Genomic DNA, 12085 nt, shown 5'->3' with positions numbered 1-12085 from the left:
TCCTGCGGCTCAGTGCAGGTGAAATTTTTTTGGGTCTATCACTTGACTTTTTTGTCCCATAACTCTCAGGATCTTTTAAGAAATGTAAAATGACTGTCTTACTGCGTCCAACCTTGGCAGCGATGGCGCGTTGCGAGAGGCCTTGCTTGTGCAGCTCAACAATCCTGCCACGTTCAACGAGAGAAAGCCTTTTTGCCTTTGCCATTAGGAGATCATGACAGTGTGAGTGCCTGAAGATCAATGACACGAAAGCCATATTTTTGTGCAGATTTTACCTTTTTATGCCTATGGTCTTAAACTTTTGATCAGCTGATGAACAGCCTGTTTGAGTTTAAATGCAGTTTTCAATAAATTGCCTACTCTCTATTTTTTGTCTCTTGCTCCTGTTTCTTCTTTTGGCATTTTGAAGCAGTACTTACAACCCGGTTATGATCCACCAGCGCGAAATGCGAGTACTTGCAGTGTTTCCCCCGGTCTTAAGATTTTGTTCAAGAGTGTATCATCAAGTATGGAAGAAGATGACAGTGTTTAATGGTTCAAAGTATTTCCGATGTGTCAGTAGCTGACTGGTTTATTCCAAATATCAATATCACTACTACAATGCTAGTAGAGCTAGCAGAGATTATATATCTTAAAAAACTGAAGAAAACCTGTGGGAACTGCATCAAATATTAGTACATACAGTATGGTTTTGCTTCATTTTCAGAGTCGGTTGCAAACGAGTCAGCTCTGTGAGCAGACTCCAGCCGGCTCCCGTCTGAGAGATGATTTTGATCAATTTATTCGGATTACTTTTACTAATTAAAATACCCAGATTGTGTCTGAATAGAGTTGTGTAATTATTTATTTACCATACTATTTTAATTTTCATTGGTATGGTATTATTTTTGTTATACAACTAGGATAGTTATTCTTGACATTTCACACTTTTTAACCATCAATATAGCAGAATACATCGATGTATTGCAGACAAAGAATCTTGCATCTTTAATTCTTACAGCTCATTGATTGACAAGCTAAAGTAAGTGCAGTGACCAGCAGAAGTGATACTAAATCCCAAATATTCAAGCCAAGCAATCTATCCACCATAACATCAAACATACAAATTGACTCCTCAACCATCACTCCAACCAGGGTGGTGAGAAACTTGGGTGTCATGATTGATGACCAGCTGTCCTTTTCAGACCATGTTGCTGCTGTCTCTCGGTCGTGCCGCTTTTCTCATAAACATATATACAACATAAGACAAATCAGGCCCTGCCTCACTCAGTACGCCACCCAGCTTCTGGTACAGGCCATGGTTATCTCTCACCTCGACTATTGCAATGCCCTCCTAGCAAATCTTCCAGCTTGTGCGGTGAAACCACTACAAATGGTGCTGAATACAGCAGCGTGTCTGGTTTTGATCAGCCCAAAAGGACTCATGTCACTCAGTGACCTCCACTGGCCTCCAGAATCAAATTCAAGTCACTAATGCTGCATACAGAGTGACTACTGGGTCTGCACCCATCTACCTAAACTCCATAATACAAACTTACCTTCCTCTGCAGCCACTGCTCTCCTCCAGCAAACACTGTCTGGCTCTGGCTCTCCCTACACACAAAGCGATCTTCTCATTTCTGACACCATGATGGTGGAACGAGCTACCACATTCCATCAGTGATTTGCTACTGTATAATATACACAATATTACTCCACATTTGAGTGGACTGAAATACACTGAGGTCCACACTAAAAGAGCTTGCATAAGAACTAAAAAATGTAAAAATTACATTTCCACCACAACAAAAACCAGTAAGATTGAATAAAAATGAGCATAAGCATCTCAGACACTGAGTTTTATTATTTATGGCTACTTGTGCAGTTACTGTGGCTTGCTAAGTAACATGATGGCACTAGCAAAGTCCTCTTAGGCAAGTCATGTCATGTAAGGTTTAAAAGGTCTTAATAGCAGACGATTGGCTTTCTAGCAGGTTACGGGCGGGATAACCGCCATCTTTGCCGTTACGGGCTTTCCCCATAGAGTTATATTGAGGATGTGATTGACTGGCATGTCTCCTATAAATTGTCTCTGGCACTGGTCAGCCACAAAAGCCTGTTAAGCTAGCTGGCTAACCACAAACCCTCTTGCTGCTAAGCAAAATTCTCATTCAGTATGAGTCTTGCTTCTGTCCACCTGATGAATGTAGGTCCAGTCTCTTTAGCCTCTGTTTTTGGTCTCTTTGCTTGAATCTGAAACAAGCAGAGAGGAAGTAGATCATGACTTGATTCCTGGTCTGCAATTTTCATACTTTCATACATACTACTGAGCAGTATTTTAAAAAGACAACAGAAGTAATCCAAAGTTTCGGGTGTATTTGCTAGAAAATATTGGCTTACAACAGCATCATAGCCAATGATTAATACCGTCGACTTTACTGAAAGTTCTATCAAGTCACTAGCTTTTCTGACTTCATACGGATCAAGATTCAAAACCTACTATGTGACTTATTTACTAAAGATTATTTAGCCTAAAGCATACTGTTACCGGCCCCTTCTTGTCGCCTGACAGGAAATCACAGCTCTATGCGTCTTTGCATTGACTTTGTATGTAAACTCACTGCCCCGAACGTTCACTTCGCTTTTGGTCTGAAAGCACAGTAAGAGTTTTATGAAGTTCTAAGGAAGCGCTGAATATCTCGCAGTAGGCTATCTCTGCCATTGTCAAGTTGTTTCAGTGTTATTAATGGCTGAAGGTGAAACAAATGTGAGACATTTTCAACAAAAAGCGCTCGGAGCCGTCACATCGGCCCCTGTGAACGGGCACTGCACTGCTATAAGGGCTGGGACAGTTAGCATAGTTTATATCAGGATGCAATTTTAAAAGTAGTGAGTTATCACATATCTGCATAATATAACTAATATGAAGGGTATTAAAAATCAAAACCCACCACTCATTTATTATGTCTTCTGTAATTATCACTCTTCGTCTCATTACTGTGTGGGAACAACATAAAGCCTATAACAGCAAGCCCACAGAAGGTAGATGTGTAAAACTTGACATATGTAACACAACACCGTTCCAATAATAATAAAGAAAAATGCAATCAGTTTCTACAGCAAAGCATGACATTTAATCATATAAATGTAATTATTCTGCTGGGTTATGAAAGTTTTGAAAGAAAATACATAATAAATGAGATGATTTGCTGACTGTGATGGATAATCTATAAGTAATTTTTAAGTTCCTGCAATTTGATTTTCATGCTGTGTTTGTATGTGTATGTTTGTAGGTGGACCTAGTGGCAGCTACATCTTAAACGTCCTGATGTTCTTTGGCTTGTATTTATTTTTTGTTTTTTATTTTATTGTAAAGCTGTAAAACATGATGTTTGTGAGCCCAATCAGAGTGAAAGGTGTAACTCTAAAATATTAGATTTTAATTAAACATCTTAAAAAATCAGCAGTCTTTCTCTCTCGTGCTGCTCCTCTCTGTTTTCTCTTTCTCTGGGACACACTCACACACACACATTTACTTTTGTTAGTTTTGGGACCATTAAATAGACTTACATTAATTTCCGGAGACGATCCCTAACCCCAACCCTGACCTTAACCGTTGACCCAAAAGTCAGCTTTTTCCAAATCGAAACACACCTTTTGTCCCCATTTGGGGGCGGCTGTGGCTCAGGAGGTAGAGCGGGTTGGCCGTTAATCAGAAGGTAGGCGGTTCAATCCCTGGCTCCCCCTGGTTGCGTGTCGAAGTGTCCTTGGGCAAGATACTGAACCCCGAATTGCCCCTGGCGGCTATTCCGCCAGTGTATGAGTGAGTGTGAATGTTAGTTTCCGTTTGAGCACTTAGGCTCAGTGTATGAATGTGTGTGACTGGTGAATGCAGATGTAGTGTAAAAGCGCATTGAGTGGTCGAAAAGACTAGAAAGGCGCTATACAAGTACGGAGCATTTACATTTACATTTACAAGCTATCCCCAATAAACTGGTCTTTTGTTTGATATGTGTCCCAGAAGGTAGCATAAGTCTGACATACACACACATACACACACATGCACTCTTCTGTCTCAGTCATCTTTTCCAGTATAAAATGCAAACACATTAGACAAAAAGGGAAAAAATAGATTTATATTCGTAATATCTTATGTTTTCTTGTTGTTTTCAAACAGCCATCCATTCATTCAGTGTAATCTCTCTCTTTCATTGTCTCTTTCTTACTCTGTATTACACACACACAAAGTCAATAAAGGTACTACAAACACGTCATACATTAGCTCTCAACCGTAGTCTATTCCCTGAGCAAACACAGTAGCTGAGTGCAATACTGCGTATGCGTACTTAGTGCGGAATGTAGATGTGTTTGAGAAGCCAGCTCACCATAGTTCCTTCCACAAATACTTTTACCTGTGATAATGCTTCAGTAAAAGGGTAATTACTGACTATGGGGTGTCTGTCTGTCTGTGTGACTGTCTGTGTGTGTGACTGTCTACCCAAGAAGCTTAATGAGATGAAATGAAAAAGATTTGATTTCAGTGGCAGTAAAGAGGAGATTATTGAATGACACTGAACAGAATTAAACTGAAATGAGATGAAAATGCACAGAGGCACCTACAAACAAAGAAAACAAAAAAGATATTGGAAACAAACAAGAAGAACCCATTGTATGCTGAGTATATTATTGAGCCTGATGAATCAATCCCAATCAAAGTGAATTGATCTTTTCCACAAGCTCATATTAATTGACTAGCCAATGTAGGATGCTTGATGCAGCAATATATTCACCCTTAGAGTTAAAGTTAGCTAACTGCTAATCAATCCTAATTAAAGTGGCTATAATCAATATTTTTATATTAACAACAGATTACATGATTACTTGAATATGAAAAAAGTTGCTCATAATGATAAACCCATCGAGAATTATTAACTCTGCAGTTCCACTCAGCTCTGTGGAGCGCTTTACGATCATTCAGTTTGTTTTGGTTTTAAGTACCACAACTTTACTGCTTTTTTTCAATTTCACAGCTCTCATTGCATTGTAAATAAAATGACTGTGTGCTACCTGCCTTCACAATAACGGCAAACAGATAAATGCAGCTATTTATCAATTGGTGGAGATATATTTTATTTACATTTATCAGATTTTTACAAAAATCTGTTATTGCAAGGGTAAACGTGGCTAGGTTACAATGAAATTTGTATTTACACAGTGTCCTGTGAAAGCAGGATGGTCAATATGATGCATATCATGCACTTGTATTTGTATTTGTATAATAGTAATTCAATATAAAAATCATAAACTACCTTTCACAGTTACTACCCGGTAGATGTTTTGACCACTAGTAGTGTTATGGCAAAATATTTCTATGAGTTTTGTTTGGATCATACACATGCACTGACTGCTGGCACAGGCAACATGTTACACATTCCTGCTGTTAGTTTACCACTTTTCTGCTGATCGACAGTTCAAATGTTTAAAAAAAAAAGATGGCTTTATTATAATAAAGATTTAGCTTAATGACGAAAGCATAATCATAAAAAAACAAATGCATTTTTGATGTTTCTGTTGGCTGCTCATTAATTAACAGGCACCATAAAAATAATCAATTAAAATGTGTTTGAACATGAACAAGGCTGAGGGTCTAAGTCTCAGTCAGTGGCCCGGGAGTGATCAGCAACCCAACCGATTTTATGATCCAAAGCAGTAAGAATTTTCCACAAAGAAAACTCCAAGACTGTGAGATGCCATTAAAAGCTCTGGAAAACAGCTTGTAAGTGGACCTTGAGTTGAAAACATTTTTTCAAAGCAAAAATATTATCTACTGGTCCAAGGATGATGCCAAAGCATGGTGCTATTCCAAACAAATTAATAAGGGAACAACTAAGATAGAGGATAACAACACTGAAATATTGGGGATTGTTTATCCATCCATCCATCCATCTACAACCGCTTATCTGGGTTTGGGTCGCAGGTGCAGCAGGGACCCCAAACCTCCCTTTCCTAAGCCACATTAACGAGCTCTGACTGGGGGATCCTAATTGTGGGTCTTCCCAAGGCCTCCTCCCAGCTGGATGTGTCTGGAACACCTCCTTGGGGAGGCGCCCAAGGGGCATCCTTACTAGATACCCAAAGCCAGTTCTCTGGCTTCTTTCAACGCGAAGGTACAGCGGCTCTCTCCTCACAGATTACTTGGCTTCTCCCCCTGTCTCTATGGGAGAAGCCAGCCACCCTCCTGAGAAAACCCATTTCGGCCGCTTGTAATAATAATAGTAAATTTATTTATAGAGCGCTTTCAATCAAAGTGCTTTACAAAATCTAGTCTCTGGGGCACATGGCCGGTGTTGTCGGGGTAGGTTTTGGTGCTCCTCCTTGGGGGTGCTTGACTGGGGAGGCTGGGCCCCCATCCGGGGATGAGATCGGCCTCGGGGGCTGCTGGCTCTGCCTGCACTCTGGGGAGGGATGCCTCTGGCTGGGCTGGGGGACTGTTGGCCTGGTTCTCCTGCGTTATCGCTCCCTGGTGGCGGGGAGCTTCCCAGCACAGCTTTCTGCTGTTCTTCCTTGGGGCGGGGTACAGGTCTCTGGGCACTGTGCGGGTTGATCCGGTTGCGGTGGGATTGTAGGGCGATTGTCGGTGCATCTTGATGCATTGTTCTTTTTCCCTGGGCAGGGTCTCTGAATGGCTGCTGGGCGTTTAGTTTGTGTATTGGAGTCCGGGGGAGGCATTTCCTCGTTGGCTTGGAGGGACCAGTTTACGTCTCTGTTTTGCTTCGTTGGCCTCGGATCCATGCTTCCCCATTTCTCTGTTGGCCAGTTGTATCCAGGTCATCATACTCTAAACCAGGCTGCTGGGCAGGACAGGTTTTAAAAAAAATAAAAATAAAATATAAAGTGCTTTACAAAATGAATACAAGTAAAATACAAACAGTACAATAACAATAATGTTGGAGCTCAAAATTAAAAGGCTTGCTCACCAACCGTTTTCTTCCTAACCTTTGGTACAGTCAGAAGTACTGTCCTGTGGGAGCGCAGCAACCGTGTAGGCGCATAAGAATTTCAGACAGATATAATGGTGCAAGGCCATTCACTATTTTGGACGTTATCAACAAAACCTTAAAATCTGCCCTAACCTGAACAGGGAGTCAGTGCAGTGAGGCCAGAACAGGAGTTATATGCATGTATTTAGTTGATCCAGTCAGAATACGTGCTGCAGCATTCTGGACCATCTGCAGACCTCACAAACTTTTCATAGGCAGCCCAGAGAACAGTACATTACAATAGTCCAGCCCAGATGTAACAACGGCATGAATAAGGGCCTCATCATCTTTAAGTGCCAATAATGATGTAAGCTTTGTGATTCTTCGGACATGAAAAAAGGCTACTTTTGTCACCTCTATGCAAATCAAACAAAAGTGACCGGTCAAAAACTACCCCAAGATTCTTTACACTATCTTTGCACTGAATGACCAAATAATCAATGGGTAGAGTACAATTGTCATACAAATGACCTAATCCAGCTGGTCCAATAGCTATCATCTTAGTTTTTGCTGAATTGAGTAGCAGGAAGTTTGCTGATAACCAGCTTCTCACAGCAGCCAAGCAAGTTGATAACGTAACTGAAACAGATGCATTTCCTGCAATAACTGGCTTATATATTTGTAAATCATCAGCACAGCAATGAAAAGCAATCCCAAAAGAACGAATGATCTGACCCAATGGCGCTAAGTATAACGAAAACAGTGGACCAAGGACTAAACCCTGTGGAACCCCATGCTGAAGTGGGGAATGGTCGGAAAATGTGTTATTATAAAACACACATTGAGATTTTTCTGAAAGGTAAGATCTCAACCACTTAAGCACCTGGCCAGAGATGCCAAAGTATTTCTTGATTCTGCCCAAAAGAATACAGTGGTCCACAGTATCAAAAGCCATGCTAAGACAAAATTCTAACGACAAAAGGACAGATGTTAAGTCTGAGTCAGCAGCCAGTAACAGGTAGTTTACCACCTTTGTGAGTGCCGTTTCAGTAGAATGTTTTGCTCGAAAAGCAGACTGCAGTGGCTCAAAAAGATTATTAGATGAAAGATATTTTAAAAGCTGATTTGGGACCACTTTCTCAAAGACTTTAGATAAGAAGGCCAAATTCGAAACAGGTCTATAGTTTTCCAACGAGTTTATATCCAGATTTGGTTTCTTCAGTAATGGTTTCACCACCGCAGATTGAAGCAAGCCAAAAAAAACTCCTGTGGAGTGCGAAAGGTTTAAAACAGCTAAAACATACAAACCTCATGTTGGCCATAGTTCTTTAACAACCCAGGCAGGCAAGGGATCCAGAGAGCAAGTGGTACTTCTTGCAGTCACAACAATTTTAGTTAACTCAGCCAAGGAAATTGGCTCAAACTCAGAGTGGCCCTGCCCTGTAGAATATGGTCCTGTGATAGCGCAGTCTAATCCCCCAACATCTGACTGGGGTATCGTATCGGTACCGGCCATATTGTTCTTCATGATCATGGGTGAGGGTAGGAACAATAACTGACTGGTAGATCAAGAACTTTGCCTACCGGCTCAGCTCTAGTTTCGTCACAACGGTACAGTAAAGCGGTGCAGTATAAAAAACAGATTTATTTTTGTGATTCATTGTTGGTATTCGGTATTCAAGGAAATAGTTAGAAATTTTCTATAACATCCTCAGTGTTTTTTAAGGTTATTATCTGAGAGGAAGCTCCAGCCCTGCTATAGAAAAAAAAAAATAAAAATGAAATTGTATGAGTTCAGAGTCACTGCGTTGATGTTGATATGACTTTTGGTTAATCTGGGTCATAGAGAACTCTGATATTTTCCTCTAGTTCCTCTCCTTGTATACCCATAAAGCCTCCAGATAAGCATTCATTTTTTTTCATCTCATGCAGATGTGTCTTTGTTTACTTGAGTTGCCTAAAGCAAAAGTTTGTAGGATTTTGTGCCCACTCAGATCTTGACGATCCCACTGCGTCTCTAAGTACTGGTGGGACTGTCACCTTAAGGATGAGGCAGAGTGTGGTCTGTAGAGAGTCTGGATGAAGACGAAAGGAGACAGCTCTCTCTCTCAGTGCCCTGGGCTGTCTTATCTTTGTGTTGTGGCAGCACCTGCTGCAGGTCTGCCCCAAGGCAACACACACACACACACACATACACGTTTGCATCAAAAACGTCACAGACCTACAATTATTCCCTAATGACTAAGCATCATCAGAAACCATTTTACAGAAAGTTTTGCTGATCCACTAGTGTGGGAAAAGCTTGACACTTTCTAAATCACCAAGCACAGTGAATACACCTTTATTCTGAATGAATACATGAATGATTTAGTTCATTGTGTCACGTGAAAAACTGAGCTGACCTATTTTCTAAAACTTGACTTGAGTCAGTCAGTTCACCCAAACAAATATTTTATAACCATGCAAATTGTTTATTTGTTCAGGTTTTTATAATTCTACCTCCACCCGAATGTAATGGAGGTGAATAGACTGTGGTTTGTTGAGCTCAAGGCACTGAAAAAATAAATTTTAACAAGGCTAAGAGACTACTGCCCTGCTAGCAACTCTGTGAAGCTATACAGTTATATGGTATGAGATAAAAATCTAACGTCAGCATCAGGGCATCACGTGGCCTTCGTGCCCCCTCGGTTTGGCCCTATGCTCCTCAAAAATGTACAGGTGAAACTTGAAAAATTAGCATATTTCAGTAATTCAACTTAAAAGGTGAAACTAATATATAGACTCATTACATGCAAAGTGAGATATTTCAAGCCTTTATTTGATACAATTTCAATGATTATGGCTTGCAGCTTATGAAAACCCCAAATTCAAAATCTCAGAAAATTAGAATATTGTGAAAATGTTCAGTATTGTAGGCTCAAAGTGTCACACTCTAATCAGCTAATTAATCCAAAACATCTGTGAAGGGTTCCTGAGCCTTTAATTGGTCTCTCAGTCTGGTTTAGTGGAATTCACAATCATGGGGAAGACTGCTGACCTGACAGTTGTGCATAAAACTATCATTGACACCCTCCACAAGGAGGGAAAGCCTCAAAAGGTAATTGCAAAAGAAGTTGGATGTTCTCAAAGTGCTGTATCAAGGCACATTAATAGAAAGTTAAAGAAAAAGGTGCACAAGCAGCAGGGATGACCGTAGCCTGGAGAGGATTGTCAGATAAAGCTCATTCAAACGTGTGGGGGAGCTTCACAAGGAGTGGACTGAGGCTGGAGTTACTGCATCAAGAGCCACCACACACAGACGGGTCCTGGACATGGGCTTCAAATGTCGTATTCCTCTGGTCAAGCCACTCCTGAACAACAAACAACGTCAGAAGCGTCTTACCTGAGCTAAAGAAAAAAAGGTCTGGTCTGTTTCTCAGTGGTCCAAAGTCCTCTTTTCTGAGGAGAGCTAATTTTGCGTCTCATTTGGAAACCAAGGTCCCAGATTCTGGAGGAAGAATGGAGAGGCACACAATCCAAGATCCAAGAAGTCCAGTGTGAAGTTTCCACAGTCTGTGTTGGTTTGGGGAGCCATGTCATCTGCTGGTGTTGGTCCACTCTGCTTTATTAAGTCCAGAGTCAGCGCAGCCGTCTACCAGGACATTTTAGAGCACTTTATGCTTCCTTCGGCAGACGAGCTTTATGGAGATGCTGACTTCATTTTCCAGCAGGACTTGGCACCTGCCTACACTGCCAAAAGTACCAAAACCTGGTTCAATGACCATGGGATCTCTGTGCTTGATTGGCCAGCAAACTGGCCTGACCTGAACCCCATAGAGAATCTAAGATGACCAAGAGAAAGATGAAAGACATGAGAGCGAACAATGCAGAAGAGCTGAAGGCCGCTATTGAAGCATCCTGGTCTTCCATAACACCTCAGCAGTGCCACAGGCTGATAGCATCCATGCCACGCCGCATTGAGGCAGTAATTCATGCAAAAGGGGCCCAAACTAAGTACTGAGTGCATATGCATGATTATACTTTTCAGAGGGCTGACAGTTCTATATTTAAAATCCTTTTTTATTGATTTCATGTAATATTCTAATTTTCTGAGATTTTGAATTTGGGGTTTTCATAAGCTGTACGCAATAATCATCAAAATTATATCAATTAAAGGCTTGAAATATCTCACTTTGCATGTAATGAGTCTATATAATGTATTAGTTTCACCTTTAAGTCTAATTACTGAAATAAAAGAACTTGCACTTGAGCTGAATCCGGTGCCTTTTGTTGAAACACAACTTTTCACAAAGTTGATGTGCTCATCAACTGTCAACGACAAACAGCAAAAATGGGAAAATGTGCATTTCTACCTGATCATAGTTTTAGATTAAAGGTCAAGGGATCGGCAAAGACATTATATTGAATGCACCCAATTGTTGTTGGGACACAAATTTCAGCTTCATAAAGGTGCTAGAGGAAAAATCAGGGGATCATGAAGTCATTTAAATCAGGAGAGACTTCATTAAGACTGACCATATTAATTACCTTTTATTACCATAATTATTACCTGCACAATAAACATAGAAAATGTGAAGAGGCTTTAGCGATTAGACCCCATTGTGACGTCATCATATGTTAAGGGGTTTGTCTGGATGGAGTTGAGACACTGGTGATGGGGATGGGATGAAGAGAATAGCTGAGATCTGGATGGATGTGCCGTGGTCAGACCTAAGCACTGGTGATGAAGTGATGAATCTGGAGGTGAAAGGGCTGGAGTTCAGCTTTTGTTTTTGTCATTCTTTGACTTGCAAGGTGGCAATCAGGGATTTGTCTGTATTAAAGTGTTTTGGATTAACGTAGCAGATGAAGGTGGCTATGAGACAGTATCCGGTGATCCACAACAATATCAGGTGGGTCAGTTGCTGGGTGCAAGGAGTGTCTGCTAGGTAGCTTCTCAAGTGAAGCGATGTAGATTTGAAGGTCTTTCCCATTCTGGTGTTATCGAAGGAAGATAATTCTTCTCCCCTTTTCACACAAATACCCAAGAACCAGTGTCACTTTTTGCTAGATTCTCAGAACTGGAAGGAACATCCCATTGCAGTAGAGCCAGCCAGGAGATGAGCGGGGATTGTAGCTGGAGGACA

Source organism: Micropterus dolomieu, linkage group LG02 (assembly GCF_021292245.1).
Source record: "Micropterus dolomieu isolate WLL.071019.BEF.003 ecotype Adirondacks linkage group LG02, ASM2129224v1, whole genome shotgun sequence".
NCBI classification, from domain to species: Eukaryota; Metazoa; Chordata; class Actinopteri; order Centrarchiformes; family Centrarchidae; genus Micropterus; species Micropterus dolomieu.
Note: the sequence above shows the minus strand (reverse complement) of the source record.